Genomic DNA, 20,529 nt, shown 5'->3' with positions numbered 1-20,529 from the left:
AAATTAGAAAAAGATCTGAATACTAAATATCTCAAGAATGGCATTCTAGGTATTTTCAGGAGTCCAAAAAAACAAAAAAAACAAAAAAACAAAAACAAAAACAAAAACAAAACAAACAAACAAACAAAAAAAAAACCCCACTATAATCCCCAAAAGATTAACAAGGTATTCCACAGTTGGAGTTCTTAAGGTATGACTTTTTAACAGATGAGAAAGGTTTAGAATTAATACATCAGAGCCATCTCATTTATGTATTCATTGTACCTACTGTAGTCCCTCTGAGACAGACAGACAGACAGACAGACAGACAGACACACACACACACACACACACACACACACACACTAGCAGTACCTACAAAACCCCAAGGTTTTGCTTTCCAAGTTTCCATTTACCCTGTTGAACCATGATCCGGAAGTAGATTATCCTCTTTCTGACACGTCGTCAGGAGGTCAACAGCAGCCTAATGCTACGTCACAAGGCATAGGTCATTCACTTCACTTCATCTCATCTCTAAGCATTTTATCATCTCACATCATCACAAGAGAAAGAAGAGTGAATACAGTAAAATAAGATCTTTTGAAAGTGAGACAGACCACATTCACATAATTTTTATTAGGGTACACTGTTATAATTATCCTAATTCATTATTAGGTTATTGTTGTTAATCTCTGTGTCTAATTTACAAATTAAACTTTATCATAGGTATGTTATGGTACAGGAAAAAACACAGTATATACAGAGTTTGGTACGATATGTGTTTTCAGATATCCACTGGGAGTCTTAGCACATAACCCATATAGGTAAGGAGAGACTACTGTATACTGTGCAATCAGGTGCTACAAAAGTCTTTTTTACATTATGAAAAAAATCACCCTCTAGTCTTTTCCAGTCAATTTCCTTAACAAATCATTCTTTTTCATGTCTAATATTTCAATACAAACTAATAAGATTAAAGATTTCCAAATTAATGAGATCTAAGTAAACTTTAACTATTTTATGATATAGTTTAAAAAAATAAATTCAGAAACTATAAAAAAATATGATTTTCAAAATTTTCCAGTTTTCCTTTATTTCTTGAATACTAATCAATAGTAACAATACTTCTGATTGAAAATACAGGTTAAAAGGGAGCATTCCATTTTGGAACAAAAGATACTAACTGCTAAATTTTTTTTTAAGTTACAGGCTCACTTAACTTTGAAAATGAAAAACAACTCCCAGGAAATCATATCTTGCTCAGATTAACAGTGGGCTAAGTTTACAATTTCCCCTTCAATAGGAGCTCTAAACCACTGATTTACTTACCACACCCCCACAGAATTTATAAATTAAAAATACAAACATATTTAAAAAACCAAATGCCCTTAGGATAGGTTATAGGGCTGGAGAAGTAGATACACTCATAAAAACTTCTCCCAAGTGAGATTATTTTCAAGATACAACTTCTTGATTTTGCTTAAAGTAACAAAACTTATGGATTCAACATACTCATACTCAACATACTCATACTCTGAATACAGATTTCCCTAAATAGAAATTATTTGAATCCTTGAGGAGAGCTGATATCTCTCCTGCTTCAGAAGTTAATTATTTATGATGATTGTGGATTTGATCATGTATCACTTATAAAGAAAAATGTAAAGGCACTTACAAAATGAGATCATTATTCAAACAAGAAAGAACAACCTTTGCGAGACTACCATTGATAAAGGCTCTTAAGAATGACACAGTAGGACCTTACCTAATTCTATTTTAATAAACAGCATTCTTCTATGTAATGTTTAAAGAGATGAAAACAATAAGCACTCCACTGGAGAACCTGTATTTCAACCACTAGAGAATAAATTCTAAAACAAAGCTAACAAAATCACCTGTGCTAAAATGTCACAAAGGAACTCAAATGGATGTTAGGAGGTCTATCAATCCACTAGTACTTCAATAAAATCATTTTAACATTATCCCTAAGTATTTAAATTTTTAAAGATTTTTACTGAAAATCCAGGTATATTCAAATCAGAAACAATAAACCTAAGTATTTCGTATATAAACACCACTGAGAAATTCTCCCAAAATATGCAAACTAGACTATTTGCAATACTTGTTCTCAATACTAAATTACTAAATGAGCATATATTGCTTATTAGTTTTAAGCATTTCTAATACCAAGGAAAGAGAAAAGGCTAAGCCTAATCATTTTTAAGCAGTGAAATGCAAGGTAATGTGTTTCTACAAAGACTATTTCTATTCCTTTGTATTACAACTGACTGAAATTGAACTTGCTAATTTACAGGTTTATAGATTATTTATAAAACAAAACGTTCTACACTAAACTGGACGCATGATGTAACATATTCTTTTTTTTTTTTTTAATTTTTTTTTTCAACGTTTATTTATTTTTGGGACAGGGAGAGACAGAGCATGAACGGGGGAGGGTCAGAGAGAGAGGGAGACACAGAATCGGAAACAGGCTCCAGGCTCTGAGCCATCAGCCCAGAGCCTAACGCGGGGCTCGAACTCACGGACCGCAAGATCGTGACCTGGCTGAAGTCGGACGCTTAACCGACTGCGCCACCCAGGCGCCCCATGATGTAACATATTATTTTTTTAATCACTAATCATTCTTACTGGTCCTAAGACATGTCTATTAAAAAAAAATAATCATCATCATCATCTCACAAACCCCTTCAAGTGCCCAGAACAGTCCTAGCTGGCATTAAGAAAATAAAAGAACATCCTTAACAGAAACCATGAGAGTCTATCTCCAGACCCTAGAAGAATGCTTGGCACAGTTAATTCAGTAAATATTATACAAATGAAGTCTACTGATCAAGAAACAAACAAAAAAATTTTGTCAAGTGGCTGATGTCTAAAGTAGACACTAAAAAGTTCAACTTTCTAATCCTACGGAAAATAAAAGTATTACTTTCATGTACGTCTTTGGGGGTCATCAGCTTCTAGGATTAATTTTTCAATATGGTCAGCAGAAAACAAACGTATCCTAGGATGATACAAATTTTAGCTAAACTTTAACACCCGTTATAGATTTTCTAATCTTCTTTTCCAGATTTAAAATCAGTAAGAAAAGAAACCAGATATTGCCAGAACACCCAATTTAAAAATTTCAGTTTGAGAAAGTGAAATCTTGCCAAAAAGCAAGCAAACAAACAAACAAAAACCAGCTACCTTAGAATTAGTCACAGTATTGTAATGACTCTGGAAGGAAAGATTACTTCTAAGCTACAATCTTATATTTATTGTCAAGTAGGTCACACCTCAAAAACACCAAAATAAGGAAGAAAGCCTGAAACTTTAAGGAATGCATACCAATATGAGGATATACACTTATCATGGAAAGCAATTTCCTAAAAGAAAGTTGTAATGAGAATGATGAACCCTAACTACTAGAATGTTTCAAGAACTACCAAATTCCAAGATTTACCACTATATTTTCTCTTCGTCCTTTTGGAAAAGATGCTATCCAAAAATGTTATTGGGATTCAAGTTACTCCACTAGGTTTAAACATCAAGTATTTGTCAAAAGATAAACAAGAAAGAGACAAGCAATGGGTCTTCACATTCCACTGATTAAGGTAGAAGATGAAATAAAACAGATAAAGAAACTTCGCACAATACATTTTTTAAAGTAGTTAATCCACTATAGAATAAAAGATAAAACACAATCATAAAAAATATATATCGACTATAAAAAAGGCAACTCAGGATCAAGAAGACCAAACATTTACATTTGCTACTGCCTCTTTTGAATGAAAAAAGGCTTCCAGATTTGACAAAAAAAAAAAGAAATCAATTTTAAGAAAACACTCTAAATTACTCTTGCAAATTCTTTTCATAATTAATGCAGCCCATTACTTTTACCTCTTTTTCACCTGTTTATTTTGCTATATGAAATATTTGGCTTTGTTCTTACAACGGCCAGCATATCCTGAAGTACATGTAAGATACTGGGAGGAGAAAAAAAAAAAAAAAAAAGGATCGTCTTTTGATCACATTTTTTTATTCCAAGATCTTGTGTTGTGCTACTTCCCTAAAGACTGCATTCAGACATAGATGAATATAAAAGACTACAGAAAGAAAAAGTTATGTTTTATGAATTATGCTGCCATTACGTTAATTCTTTTGTGACACTTATCCACCTATGACAAGAACTATATTATCAACAACAAAAAGATATTAAAGAATTAAATTCAATAGGTTCTTTTTTTTTTTCTGTCAACATTTATTTTTTATTTTTGGGACAGAGAGAGACAGAGCATGAACGGGAGAGGGGCAGAGAGAGAGAGGGAGACACAGAATCGGAAGCAGGCTCCAGGCTCCGAGCCATCAGCCCAGAGCCTGACGCAGGGCTCGAACTCCTGGACCGCTCGAACTCCCAGACCGCGAGATCGTGACCTGGCTGAAGTCAGACGCTTAACTGACTGCGCCACCCAGGCGCCCCTCAATTCAATAGGTTCTGATCAAGTAAGATTCATTAATGGATGCTAAAACTAATGGGTGAATATATGATGAGAAGCAAGGCATTTACAGTGTCTCAAAATATCTCCCCACAAAAAACCCTGCTATTTACAAAGGGGAAAAAGAGTCATTTTTAAAAGTATAGAAACTTGGCAGACACCTCCTTAACCAAATGATCAAGATAACGTCACCAGTAAGGGAACAAATCAATATCACATTTCTCCTGATACAATGCACTGATAAGGACATACTATCATTTCTGTGGTATTCTTGCCAAAAATGCATTATCCCAATCTGATCACAAGAAAACATCAGACACACAAATTGAGGGACATTCTAACTAGCTACTCTTAAAAAGTGTCAAAGTCAAGAAAGGCAAAAAGACAGAATGAAGAAGCATCTCAGATTGAAGGAGACTAAGGAGACATGACAATTAAGTACAATAGTATGAGATCCTAGATTAGATGCTGGACCAGAAAAAGGTCATTTAGTGAGTGGACAATGGTCAAAATTCAAATAAAGTTTACAGACTGGTTAGTATTAATATTAATTTCTGATTTGTTCTATGGTTATATAAAATATGACCATTAGGGAAAAGTGGGTGAAATATATGAGAACTCTATGAAGTAATTTACAACGTTTTAGTAAGTCTAAAGTGTGCACGGCCTGATGCAGGGCTCAAACTCACGAAATGCGAGATCATGACCTAAGCTGAAATCAAGTCTGAAGTTTAACCAACTGAGCCACCCAGGAGCCCCTAAAGCTCTTTTAAAATAAAGTTAAAAATAAAAAATGAGATAGTCTGGGGGTACCTGGGTGGCTCAGTCAGTTAAGTGCCTGACTTCAGCTCAGGTCATGATCTCGTGGTTCACGAGTTCAAGCCCCGCACAGGGCTGGGTGCTGACAGCTCACAGCCTGGAGCCTGCTTCGGATTCTGTCTCCCTCTCTCTCTGCCCTCCCCTGCTCGTGCTCGCTCTCTCTCTCTCTCACAAAATAAACATTAAAAAAAATGAGAAAGTCTGAATAAGGTACCATATTTGACACACCTATGAAATGTCCACTAAGAAATATAAGTCTACATTTTTTAATTTGAAAAGCTTACACTAATCTTTATTTAAAAGTTATCCTCATGGAAATAACAGCATTGTCATATTCTATACTAGTACCAGAAAAAAATCACATGGTGATAGTCTTAAGTTTTTTAATATCTTTGGTAAATAGTTCTCTATACAGAGAACTGATTCAGAAGAAAGTATGTAAGAGATCAAAAGACAAAATCTTCCCACCTACAAACAGAAAAACTAAATTATGTTTATGTCAAGCAACTAGCGTAGAAATTAACTTTAGACTACAGCAAACATACGATAGAAAAGATGGATAAAAAAACAAAAGCACTTCCAATTAAATTATTATATATGAACTTACACTGCTGCATTATAAAAATAGAAGGAATAAAAAATTCTCATTTTTTCTTTAAAAATGTCTATAGGAAACAAAGCTTAGTGTCATAAGTGTCCCTCTTGCATTTTTTTTAATAAAAATAATGACACTCCCAAATAATTTTTTTTTTTTTTAATTAAAATCACTTAAGTAATCTCTATACCCAAGGTAGGGCTCAAACACACAACCCAAGATCAAGAGTTACAGGCTATTCCACCTGAGCCAGCCAGGAGCCCCCCAAATAATTTACTCTACTTTCAATTATAAAATCAGTTACAAATATTCATGATCATCTGGTACCTAGGTAGCTCAGTCAGTTAAACTTCAACTCTTGATTTTGGCTCAGGTTCCTGAGTCCAGAACCCCACTGGATTGTGCTCTCTGCCCCTCCCCCTTGCTCACATGCGTGTGTGTACTCACTCTCTCACTCTCCCTTTCAAAAATAAACTCAAAATTTTTATTTTATTTTTTAACATTTATTGAGCCTCATATATAGCAAGTAATATATTATGCATTATATATATACTGCCTTATTCAATCCTCTAACTCTGACATATACAATATTAAAATAATCTCAATTTTATTGATAAGAAAAACTAAGGCACAAATTAGTGAAGTAACTCACCTAAGATCATACACCTAGTAAGCAATAGAGAAATTCAAAACCACTTTGTCTCCAGGATCCTGAGTTTTAACTAATTTTATACTTTTCCAAGTCATGTTATTTTCATTAACATAAATATTTTCTTTATAAATACTTAGTATATGACCAACAGCTAAAATAAACATTCTGGGGGCACCTGGGTGGCTCAGTCTTGATTTTCACTCAGGTCATGATGGCAAGCGTTTGTGAGTTCAAGCCCCAATTTGGGTTCCACGCTGCCAGTGCGGAGCCTGCTTGGGATTCTCTCTCTGCCCCCCAACCTCCTCCCCCTTCTAAAAATAAATAAATAAATAAACTTAACAAAACCTCTCCAAAGGCTTTCCATTGTCCTCAGAATAAAATATTCATATGTTAAATAAATATACATACATTTTTTTTTAATTTTTTTTAACATTTATTTATTTTTGAGACAGAGAGAAAGAGAGCATGAACAGGGGGAGGGCCAGAGAGAGAGGGAGACACAGAATCCGAAGCAGGCTCCAGGCTCTGAGCTGTCAGCACAGAGCCTGATGCGGGGCCCGAACTCACGGACCGTGAGACCGTGACCTGAGCGAAGTCGGACGCTCAACCGACTGAGCCACCCAGGCGCCCCTACATACATTCTGTTTTAAGTAGAATTCTGAAATTCTTTCCTTCAATTTCATTTAAACATAGATCAGTTGATAGTTATTTGCTTCGTCATTTCTATCAACCTATGAAAGTTTGACAAGGCAATAAAGCTTAGAAAGTGAAGCAAAACTCACTATATGCAAAATAATCTGGAAACACGTTTTTTTTTTTTTTTTTTTCCAACGTTTATTTATTTTTGGGACAGAGAGAGACAGAGCATGAACGGGGGAGGGGCAGAGAGAGAGGGAGACACAGAATCGGAAACATGCTCCAGGCTCTGGGCCATCAGCCCAGAGCCCGATGCGGGGCTCGAACTCACGGACCGCGAGATCGTGACCTGACTGAAGTCGGACGCTTAACCGACTGCGCCACCCAGGCGCCCCTGGAAACACGTTTCTATTGAGCTTGAAAAACCTAAATCTAAAAGTATATTGGAATGGTAATCAGAAATCTCTCTTACCTCTTAAGTGTCTACAAAGAAGCAAGATGCCAAAAGTTTTTTTTTATTTGAATTTCTAGTTTGCACATCCATTGACTTGCCTAACAATATATGCAATACTCTTAAATGCATAAGAATTTCATGAAGAGTTTAATGAGTTCAATTATCTTAATGTAATTTAAACATATCTACAACTTAAGTCATCATTTCTATCATGAGCAGGATTAAAATAATAATCTGGCAAAAAAATTAGACTTTATTCTCTGACAGCTCAATTCTACTACCCAGAGAACAATCTTTGATTTATTACAGAGTAAACAATACTCTGAATGGATGTTATAGTTGTCCTAAATTGCAACATTTTTAAAAAATTATTTGCAGAGAGCGTGCAATGTACCTACTGAAATTCTTCTATATTTAAGACGGGATCAAACGTCACCTGCCTCCTCCATCTCAATTGAAGTCTAATAAAAATCAATATAATCATATAAATGTAAACATGATATTAGAAGCAATCTAACTTTATATAATAAGAACAGGGTGCTTTCCAATTCTTTAAGTTTTTTAAAAGACAAAACAGATATCTAATTACAAATAATGCCTTCAAACTACTCTATTCTATTATATATAATTGATGCAGCCTCAATGTCCAGACAAATTATATACCAGTGACAAAAAAAAAAAAAAGTCATAATATCAATAATCATTCATGAGTTTTAGAGAGAGGGTATCTGTTCCACTGGAAATTAAGAACGCATGTATTGATCAACTAATCAGGTAGTTCATTTCCTAACAGTAATGAGAATATACACCAGTAAAATGAGAAATGCCCAACCTGATATGCCATTCTATATTTAAGTACTGGAAAAATACTTTAATCCTGGTATTTTACTGACCATTCAACACTTTCATATCTGATTCCACTTTCCAAACATTTGGGGTATAAGATTTTATTGTCACAATCTATGTCTTGAAAGGGAAAATATTTCCAAAAATAGTAAAATGTACAAAGGGAAAAGAATTCTCACCACCATCAAGTTAATAACTTAAGAATATGATTTGATATAATTTAAGAAATACAATTTGATATAAGGCATACAGGAAGTTTAGTTAGCATTATATGGGCTATCAATAAAATTTTGTAAAAGCCACAACAGATCTTGGATTAAGCCCTTGAAAGTGCCAATGCTACTCAAGTTCTCAATACAGCATGTGAGACAACTTCACTTATGGATGTACCTTCATTAAGAAATGAAATTCAAGGGGGTTCCTGGGTGGCTCAGTCAGTTAAGTCTCCAACTCTTGGTCTCAGCTCAGATCATGATCTCAAGGTTCCTGAGTTCAAACTCTGCATTGGGTCCTGTGCTAACAGCAGGGAGCCTGCTTGAGATTCCCTCTCTCTCCCTTTCTCTACCCCTTCCCCAGTCATGCGCTCTCTCTCAAAAATAAACTTAAAAAAAAAAAAAAAGAAATGAAATTCATCTATATTCTTTCACATATTTTAACAAGTCACTCTTTAAATTTTATTGAGTATAGTACTTTAAAGTAGAAAAAAATCTCTTTACAGTCCTCCTTCAGATCTTCTGAAACTGTCAAAAGCAGCTAGTAGTTTTAAAAATTCTTTCTGCAGTGTTACAGTGGTCTACTTTCAAAGACATTCCCAAAAGAACCAAAAATTCCTTCCTTAATCAACCAATGTATCGTCAGAAACATCTCCAATAATCATTCTTTTCACCCATTTAATAAATCTTTTAGTCCCCAAAAGACTTCAATTTTTCTCCTCAGAATGGGACATCCCTTTTGATACTCTCAATCCATTTCTCAAATAGGTGCAACATAGGAAATGGATGAATGAGAGATAACATTTAGTTGGCTCCTACACTTTGTTAGCAACATCAAGCTTAACTCTAAAACAGAAGACACACAATGTTAGTAAAATGTTCTACATTAATGGTAATCAAAGCATAGAACAAACTGATCAGCCTCCCTATCTCTGAATGTTTACAGAGTTAACATGGTAATACTTTCTATCCTATTTACAGATTTCCCCCAAGAATATACTAACTCATGTGAAATCTATTCCTAAGGTCTGCAAGCCATTTATAATGATGGGGCCAATTAAATGAGGCTGCAAATATGTCAGTGCTGTAGTTCTCAAAATATGTTCTGAAACTTCTGCCAGATGGTTCACTTGGTATATATACTCACATGACAACAATTTTACTTTTATTTCTAATATAAATCAAATACTTATGAAAAATAGGGTGATATAGCAGAAAAGGAACAGTTAGGGGTAGTTGTAGAGATGGGATCCAGTTGGAGTCTGCCACCATTACTTAACTATATGACGCAGAACATTTTTTTGTATATAAATTGAAGGGGATTAACATTTCCCAAAGTATGTTACAAGGATCACAAGTTCTACAGGACATTAATAAATGTCAGATGATCAAAAAGGTTGCTAAGGTTGGTAGTCAATAAACAAAATTGTCTCTCTTCTGTAGAATTTCTTGGTCTTTAATACATTAAAATGCAATGTCAACCTCCAAGATATATATAACAAAAAGCATTCCCCAAAATTCCTGGGTTCTAAGAACTGTGTTTTTGTTTTCGGGGGGGGGGGGGGTGGCTTAAAGAACTGGTATTCCAAAAACACTAGTTTTGAAACTTTTATACTAGATTTAAAAATCCAGTTCAATGAATCTTTGAAACCTAAAAACCAGGTACTGAACTCATTATCTTATTAAAAGCAAACATTAATTCCATTCATTCTAAGGAGACAGTCTTCAGTCCCATATGGGATTGAGTAGGGAACGGATGGTATTCAAGGCACTATGCCCATCTAAAATAATCTTTACAATGAAAAAGTTTAAGAATCACTTGATTAGGGTAATAGTTCTAGTTTGGAAATATTAACAAACTGCTACAAGACACTACAGTCCTTGCAAGTAACCCCCACCCCCATAAAGAAAGAAAGGAAGATGTGCTTTGTAACAACTTTGTTTCTGTAAATTCAAGAATTTCAAAGCACTTCTCAAATAGTTAGATACGATATAGTCCCAGCAGTCTAGGATTCAGAAGACTTAATCCCTGGTGCCTCTATTATAAGTAATAAATTCCCTTTTCTCATATGCATCTAGAATGCTAATACCAGATATATACCATTCTTAGGAGGATTAAGAGTAGTCACTGTTTTCCTATAGGAATTATTTCTCTTACAGAGACCTAGGGGAGAAAGGCTATACCAAAAATGTCACAAAGGTGCAGAATCACTGGTTGAGAAGGCTATGGTATGTCGAAAGACTGAATATGTAAGCAAGCTTTTAATTTTAATTTACAGTGCTTATGAAAGGAATCATTCTTATTTGCACAGTAATAAAAGCAGCTACCATTTACAAAAACTACTAAGAACTGAGCTAGGTATGCATTACAGCCTTTATCTCCTTTAATCCTCCCAACAACAGTTCAAGAGTAGCTATTACCCCCACTTCACAGGTAAGAAACTTGGGGCTTACATTTATATTTACAAAGGCCATACAATGAAGAGGTAGCATAAACAAGATTAGACATCAGATCTGATGCCAAAGCTAATGCTCATTAACTCTACCTCATTGTGCTCTGTGCTTTGTTAATCCATAGCCTAAATTAATCAATTTATTTGAATTAAAAAGCTGTCATGCACACCATATACAGAAACTAAGCATATTTAACTCAATTTGAATAATTCAGAAGATATACCAAGATCTTATGATGCTTTTTCAGAGTACTAGACAAAACTCTTGAAGACCAAAACCATGCTTTTTCTTTTTATCCTTAGTACTTTTGTTCTGTGCTAGCATACATAACAAGCATTCAAATATTTCTTAAGTAAATAAATCATCACAATACCAGGAAAGATTAGTACTATAAAAAGCCTCACAGGCTAACAGACAACTGCTTAAACTAGCTTGGGTGTTTTTCTAAAATATTTTATATAGCTAGATTTACAGATGTAGGCAACAAAATTCTCTATTAAATTATCAATTATCACCAGGATCCTCCTCTTTCCCTTCCATCCTTTTAAAAGGTCTTCTATACCTTTCTATTTCTGTTTCTTCTCCCCTATTCACATGTTGAGTCTCTAACTCAGACCACTAAATGGCATTTACAGCATTCAGGTCACATATTTATAACCTCAAATACAGCACAATTTGGGTTTTGTTAGGCCAACGTGTCTACTTGTTAAAAGCTTTTGTTTTTGCATATTGGACTCATTTCTTAATAAGCAAATTTAATAAGCAACTGGTAGATCCTCATGAGCTAATAAAAATGTGAGTACAGCTAGAAAAGGAACTAAATTTTTAAATACAAGAAAAAACCCAAAGTGGGTTTCCATTTCATAAAAGGCAATCCCACTTTTAAAACATTCTCCCTTCAAGGTGATTGCCTACATGGATTGGGGAGAATGGCAAATTTAGGCTTTCAAAGTGTATCAATAAATAAAATGCCTAGAAATGCAATCAACTTGTATGTGATGTGAAAGTCATATTAGTGGGAAGTGAAATTATGGAAAAAATGAATAAGATTTATATTACTATTAAATAAATTATTATATCCGTTAAGATCTTTACTGTTAACTATAATTTTTAAAAAATTCCAATTGCTTCTTTCTATAGTTCCAATGTTTATAAATCAGGAAAAATATGATGAAAATGAAGGAAAGCAGTTCTACGGTAAAAACTTTAAAAAAATTTTTTTTAACGTTTGTTTATTTCTGAAAGAGAGACAGACAAAGCGTGAGCAGGGGAGGGGCAGCGAGAGAGGGAGACACAGAATTCAAAGTGGGCTCCAGGCTCTGTGCTATCAGCAGAGCCTGACACAGGGCTTGAACTCACAAACCGTGAGATCATGACCCGAGCCGAAGTTGGACGCTTAACTGACTGAGCCACGCAGGCACCCCTTTATTGTAAAAGCTTTAAATTAAAAACTTTAAATTAAAAGAACACCTAATGCAATTATCTCATAAAAAAATAATAAGCTCTAAGATAATAAGCAAAAAGCCAAAGTAAGTCTTGTTTTTCAACTTAATATAAAAGCATTCACATATTTCAAAACATTTTCTTGTTCCAATAATAAGCACAAGATGTGAATATAAGCTATCACCATTCAAAATTAAAGATCTGAGTCATAAAATGTACCATTATAATTCAACTAATTAAAGTGAGTTTTATACTTTAAAAATTATCTTAATGTAATTGGATCATGTTAAGCATTAAAAATATATATCCTAAGTATCAACAGCTTATAGTAAAAGCTCACTAAATGAGACCAATGCAAGGCTACTAATCTACTTACTGAAAGGTTCATGTCATAAAACTATCTGTATACTCAGTCTTAAAAATTGGATTCCAGGGGCGCCTGGGTGGCGCAGTCGGTTAAGCGTCCAACTTCAGCCAGGTCACGATCTCGCGGTCCGTGAGTTCGAGCCCCGCGTCGGGCTCTGGGCTGATGGCTCAGAGCCTGGAGCCTGTTTCCGATTCTGTGTCTCCCTCTCTCTCTGCCCCTCCCCCGTTCATGCTCTGTCTCTCTCTGTCCCAAAAATAAATAAACGTTGAAAAAAAAATTTTTAAAAATTGGATTCCAATTAAATTAATTTTCCAAATTTAAAGTTTATTCTTGCAAAATTTTGGAAAATTTAATCATTTGGATTAGAAAATGTTTTCAAAATTAAGAGAGTTAATTAGGAGAAAATAAGATTAAAAGAAAGCAATAACTAAATTAAGATTGAAAGGATCATCATTAGGAACATCAGTCACTGTACAACTCTATAATGAAGTCTATGGGGCCAAATGTCTCCATCCTCAAAGGCTAAAGACCACTTTTTATGGTTGTCAGCTATCACCTCTTGCTGCATATCAGTGGGCCAGGGCAATCTCCAGAATGGTTAAGAGTACAAGCTTTGGAATCAAATCACCTAATGGAATACTTGCTCCATCATTTAGTAGTTATGCGACCAAGTTACTTAACTTGATAATATTTTACTTAAATAATACATCAGCCAATAATACAATAAAAGAAAAAGAAATTTTAGAATCATCTGTCATACAATCCTTAAGACCCCTGCAAATTTACCATCAATCTTATATAAATTTACCAAAAAAAAAGAGCTAAAGAGGCTGACAATTCAATTATTATGTTCCTTCAGTAAGCATTAAACATACTTGTTCCTAAAAGGATTGGGGTTCAGTATCATGGTTAATTATCATGGGATTCAAGAATGAAGACAGGAAACATTAAGCTATCTAATATGCACTTATCTCCTCATTCTGGGTCCACCCTTCCTTCCTAGGAGAACAGGTAAAGCTAATAATAAAATACAACCAGTTGTACAAACTTACAAATTCTGCTGTCATTTCAGAGAGTAACTAGTAAATAATGTTTGGTAGATCCCCAATTTAGCCGAAGAACAGTTTAGGAGTCAGATCCTTTATTCCAAGATTCTACAACAACATGGAGGAGCATCAACGAACAGAAGACATGGCTCCAAGCTGAACTCTGAAAGGGAAGTTAAGACAAACTACAGTGATAAAGTCTAAAAAGAGGAAGAAAAGGAAAAACTCAGACATTTGACGGCTTATCAGCACCTGAACAGTGGACAGCACTGCCAAAACCAGTATTTTCTCAATTCACCTCACCACCTTGCACCCAAAGCAGTACACCTGAACAAAATCCAGCAAAAAAGGTAACTTATAAAGCAGGATTTTTTCTAAAATAAATTTGCTAATAATATCACTTTCATTGCCTATCACCTTTAAGAAGTAATTTTTAAAGCATGAGTATTTCCTGAACAGAAAGAGAATCCTTGTCATTGCTGAAAATACCACAACACTGCCTAAAAAACACAACCAAGAAAATAAATTTCATATTAAGCATAAACAAAAACTTCCTTATGATGTAAATGGGTTGTTACCTAATTCATAATCCTACTTTCAACTGGTGAACATTCAATACTGTATGTTTCTTTGGGGTATTCTTAAATTTCTAACTCCTACTTTGCTATCAGGCTATAAGCTGCTACTTTCCCAATGTCACCTTACCTGCCTTAGAATCCCATTTCTTTTCTTTCCCCTTCCTCCCTCATCCGCTTTAAGATGATAAAGCTAGCAAACAGTAAGACTTTAATAAAAAAATAGTATAAAAAAGGACCAAATCTGCTATGCAAAAATAGCCCACCCCTCCTGGGAGATGGGGCACCTACATTGCTTTATTTTTTGACAGCAATTTCAACCAATTTGGAAGTCTTTAGTCCAAAGGATTAAGTTACCAGTGTTCAACCTCTGGATTAGTGAGTGGACTGTTACCATGTGTGGACTGGGTCCTTACCTCCTTAGCGCTTCTAATGAGGCCAAGGTCACTGATTCAAACCATTATCTCAGATTGCAACTACAAAGACAATATACCTCGGTTTCCACCAGTGACAGAAAAAGGAATTACTGAGCTCCTGATACCCCATTAGGGAAGGAAACAACTAGACATCCCGAGTAAAGTCAGCAATTCCCTAAAACCCATCACTGGGACTAGGCCACTACATAGCACAAAAACTAAAAGGGACCCTCCACTCCATGACCAATTAAATACAGACTTCTCAGTTCTGCCTTTAAGGCTTTTCAAAGGTAGCTTTATTTTCTATATTCTTGTATACAGACACCATTGCCTACACCAACTTAGGCAATTTCCTATGCTCTTTTCCATAAATATTCCCTATAATTTGAACCTTTTTGGTGTAGTTTTCTCTACTAAAATAACCTACTAATCCTCATAGCTATCAAACTTGTCTCAAATGTCACCTCTTAAAAGGCATGTGATTTTTACTTTGATTCCCAATACTGTTTTATTCGTATCTCTCATAACATATATCCTACCCTTGCCATACTTTTCCCATTTATTGAACTTCTATCCCAAGTCATTCCCTAAAATGCTTCAAGCAACCTACAAAGGTAGATATAAATACTACAAAATAAAATACATTATAAATAGGTGAAAAAACTGAAGCAAAGGACCAAAATTAGTAGGAGACTAATATATGGAGCCTGTTACCTATTATCTTTTTCTTTCATGTACGTGTGTGTGTGTGTACACATATATGTATGTATAAACATATACTTATTCTTGAATGAATATGCTCTCCTTAAGGATAGAAACAGTGCTGTGTAAACACTTATTAAATTATATCCTTTCAAATACATAGGATATTTTGTAATCTAAGAATTTCAAAATGTCCTTTTAAAATGATATTCCTGGGGCGCCTGGGTGGCGCAGTCGGTTAAGCGTCCGACTTCAGCCAGGTCACGATCTCGCGGTCCATGAGTTCGAGCCCCGCATCGGGCTCTGGGCTGATGGCTCAGAGCCTGGAGCCTGTTTCCCATTCTGTGTCTCCCTTTCTCTCTGCCCCTCCCCCATTCATGCTCTGTCTCTCTCTGTCCCAAAAATAAACGTTGGAAAAAAAAAAAATTAAAATGATATTCCTTTATACGTATATCCACACATATACGAACGTCTTCTCAAAATTTAAAAAGGCAAGTGAAGTGAAAAAAGGTACCAACATATAAAGGAATAAGTTAGTTTGATGGCACTTTAAATGTCAGTAAAATAATCAAATTACTCACATTTAGTGTCAATGACAGCACTAAGACTTTTAACATTTCAAATAACTGCGTATGCCATTTCCCTTTTTGTAGAGACATAGGAGTGCTCAGAGGGATAGGAAGAAATAATTCCTCTTCTTTCCACTGCCTGGAAGAGACTGGCAATTGAATATATGCAAAGAAAGCAGGCAAAAGTCTCTATGATCACTAATGTGTTAAGAACCAATCCTAAAATATAAGTCCACATTCACTTGGATTTTTCACTACTAAGTATATTTGGGACACATCTGCTTTGGATTAGACACAGATGAACCCTATGAAAACATCAAATTGCCAAACATCCTACCTGAAGGTTATAACCACTTATCCTTCAGACCTTTAAAACTACAGCTATAGATAGATAATAGCCTTTCTGGGAAATTACGCTATTTTTGTCTGTTTGTTTTTCAAAAGAAAACACGAGAAGAGAAATACATTGTTTTGAGGGAACACAGGCTAGGAAAGTGAATACAGTATTTTTATAAACTGAGAAATCTGCTAACCAAAGGACTTCTGTACTGAATCATTTTATATTGAAAATCACTATTCTTCTAATGTATTTCCTTCATGCATTAACAAATAACAGAAAAAAAACATAATTTCCTCACTGGCCCGGCCTTTTCTGCTTCCAAGTGTACCCCACTACAATCCAAATTACAGATTTCTTTTATACTAATATAAATTAGCATAACTTGAAGGTGATTTAGTCAACGATCACTCCCCAATTTAATCTTCAGTTACTTCCTATTAAGGCCAACTGTTACATTACCGATGTCCTGAATGTTTTCTTATTTCTTCCCCTTTTTATTAATACTCTCTTGCCTGAAACGTTCTCCTTCAACCCAAAGCTTTCAAAAAGTCCACTCAAATAACTCTACAACCCTCACCCACCAAAGGTCAATTCTATCCCACCTGTAAACTTTGAATGCAATTTCCTATGTCATTTTCAAGACTAGAGTTCCAGTTGGTCTAAGAAACATTTTGTAGCACCATCTGAGAATTCACTTAGCCTCTCTGAACTTGTTCTTCCATCTATAAACCAAGAGTTGAACAAGATCACAAGATTTCCAGCTCCAAATTTCTGATTTGTTGATTTCAAATTTCATGTCATTTAAAAATGTTCTTTAGCTCTTATGTTGTCATATAATTTCTCCATGTATACGTCATATACACTCCCTGAGGATAAGAACCATGTTTGATTACATCTTGTCAACACCATTACTATGGAATAATTTACATCTAGTACTTACTCAATAAATTGGTATTGAGTAACCTATCATTTGATAGGTTGGTGAAGGGGAAGCATAGAGAATCTAATATAACAGGCAAAGTAATCTATCTGTGGAGAACTGAAACTTACTCCTGTGTATCAGAATGGCCATGCATATAATGGTAATAGGATGGCAGAATATTTGACAGTAATGATATCCCTATCCTGGATGTTTGGTGGGGGAGGGGCTCTGCACATGTCAATTCACTTATTCAACATATATTTCAAAACATAACCATGAACCAGGCACTATCACATGCAGTGGGTAAAGTCTTTGCTCTCATGGAGGTTATATTCTTGAGTGCAAGAACAAGAGTAGCATCCCCGCTCACACGTCCAAGATCAAAATAAGAGTTTCTGAGGACTGAACAAGATAAGAAATATCTGCAGTTGCCAATGCCTTCCAATACATGAAAGCCGACTGAGAAAACAACGGTCAGAACAGCTCCATTCTGATCACATGCTCCAAAGGCCAACAGAGCACAAAGGTTGTGAAAAGCACAAACTCTGGAAGGAAACCAGACTGCCTGGATTTAAATCCCAGCTCCCACTTACTAGCTATGTGACCCTGAATAAGTTCCATAATTATCTTATGCCTCAGTTTCTTCACCTGCAAAATGGGGATAATAATGGTACTTACAACCAATAAGACTGTTCTGAGAATTAAATAAGTTGATTTATGTCAAGTGCTTAAAACAGTGTTGCACGTAAGTACTGTAATTTCCAACTCTCCTACAACTATTACCACTACTCTTACTACTAAATTGTTACAATCTATGAACAAGCTAAAACCAGTACATAATACATAGTAGTAACTCAGTATTTAATCAACAACTAAATAAATGAATCAGAGACTCAACTTCTTCCTCTGTGAAAACTGAACAAAAGCATCCTATCAACTTTAAGACTGCTAGGACTCAAGGGGATATAATCTATTTCAAAGTACTTTGTTAAAAACACTCACCCCCAAAATCATACAAGAGTAAGGTTTTAATACTATCGCCAGCAGAAATGTATCATAGCCATATCACAGCAAAAATTTAGTGCTAGATTATTTAAGTTGTAAGCTTATACCTTCAAAGCATTCCTAACTAGTTAATATGCTGGTTATTACCACGTGAATGCACACTAAGAAAGCCTCATAACCAAAGAAATTAGGTAAGTAGATGAGCTGGCAGGGAATGAAGTCTCATCACAATCAGCAGTTTTATATCAATCCAACTAGAACTTACTCAAAAAAGGAATACTCAGACACGTACCCACGGTATTGTAAGTTCCCCAACCGGAGTGGTGAGTTAATATTACAAAAATAATCTAGGAGACCTGGAAAAATAAGATGCTATCACATCTATCTTAACTATGTGAAGTTCATAGTAACCTTTTACTCTATGGCTGCATGGAAGAGGAAGGACAATACCACCCATACCACGGTAGATCCACACCATGATCTAACCACAGTAAATCTTCTCCCCAGTCAACACCTGCTGATCATTGCACTACAACATCACATTCCACATCTTCCCTTCTGTTTTTAATTACCCCAGCCTTAAAAGTAAAGACCTCATCTCTTAATGCTGTTTTACTCCCATTTAATACCCATACATAATCAATTAATTTATTGCTAATTCTGATCACTGTCAAACCTTTCTCATCTCCTTTTACATAATCCATTACTTACCTGTTCAATAATAAGTAACCGTAATGACTGTAAGTAATATAGATCAGTTAGGAACTTTAAACGAGTAACTTACTACTTACTAACCTGTTTAATTTTTTTAAAATGTTCTTAATACAAACAGATGACATTTTTATACGTTCGATGTTTATATTTTCAACAGCTGAAACTGCACCAAAGGGCTTCCAACACAATACTTGGATACTATTTAAGAATCATTATACGCTGAGTAGATGAACCAGTCAAAAGTGGATAAAGGATACTGGTAGTCTAACTTTGAAGTAAATCAGTTTTTCTTGGTCTTATTCCAGTTGGAAAACTTTTACTGGCATAAACAAAAGTAAATACAAAATAAGCACAAACATAGAACAAAATGCTTGTTTAAAGCAATAACTAAGCATTGCCTTTTTGGCTCAAAACACAGCAAAAAGTAATCAATTAATTCTGATTCATCTCTATTCAAGGAGGAAACAATGGTATCACATGATCATCCATACAGAACGTATTTACCTTTCAAATATACCATAATAGTGTTTTTAAAAAGTTGTCCTTCTCTTAATGCTAATCTGTTTCATTTATTCATTAAGCAAATTTTTACTAAGCATCCACCTGTTAAGCACTGAAATATACTTTGGATATATAATAGCAAATCAAACATCTCTGTCCATGAAGCTTAAAATCATCACATAATCACATATGCACAGAAAATCATTAAACTGTAATAAACACTATAAATAATCAAGGTACTATTAAAGAGTACTTACAAAAAACCTGAGTTTAGATTGTTATGTCAGAAAAGGCCTATCAAAAAGTGACAGTACACTTACTATGATGAGCACTGAGTAACACACAGAATTGCTAAATCACTATATTGTATACCTGAAACTAACACTGCATGTTACTTGTACTAGAAATAAAAAATTGTATTAAAAAAGTGACAGTTAAACTTTAAGAAAGAATGGAGGGAAGGTGACACAGGGGATGTTCAGGTTGAAGGAACAGTGTGTGCCTAACCCTAGAGGAAGAGTAAGAATGGATGGCAACTTGAGGAACTGAAAGAAGGAAACTGAAAGTCAGGGGGAAAGTGGCAAAATATGCCGGCAAGAAGCAAAAGCAAAAAGTAATTACTTTCAAAGAAATGGGAAGGCTTTAAAGGGTGTTGGGTAAGTAACTGATCTGAACGGATTTCTATTTTAAGAATATCATTCTGACTACAAGATATAATATTAGACAAACCCAAGAATGTATGCAAGAGGCTAGTGAGGAAGCTACTGCAGTACTTGAAAAGGTAAA

At 34.9% G+C, this 20,529-nt stretch overlaps 1 protein-coding gene and 1 long non-coding RNA gene across 8 annotated transcripts in view; one reads left to right on the top strand and one right to left on the bottom strand.

Moving 5' to 3' along the window:
• The window catches only part of TSC22D1 (TSC22 domain family member 1), a 136,007-nt gene that overhangs the window by 102,780 nt on the left and 12,698 nt on the right, over positions 1–20,529 (bottom strand). The gene's annotated exons all lie outside the window — the stretch shown is intronic.
• On the top strand, positions 4,103–4,602 carry LOC121012992 (uncharacterized). Its single transcript, XR_005782443.1, has 2 exons — positions 4,103–4,215; positions 4,472–4,602. It is a non-coding gene; the product is annotated as an uncharacterized LOC121012992 (long non-coding RNA).

The sequence above is a fragment of the Herpailurus yagouaroundi genome, unplaced genomic scaffold (assembly GCF_014898765.1).
Source record: "Herpailurus yagouaroundi ecotype Mexico unplaced genomic scaffold, PumYag 197, whole genome shotgun sequence".
In the NCBI taxonomy this organism is placed as follows: domain Eukaryota; kingdom Metazoa; phylum Chordata; class Mammalia; order Carnivora; family Felidae; genus Herpailurus; species Herpailurus yagouaroundi.
This window is presented reverse-complemented; position numbering and strand designations above follow the sequence as displayed.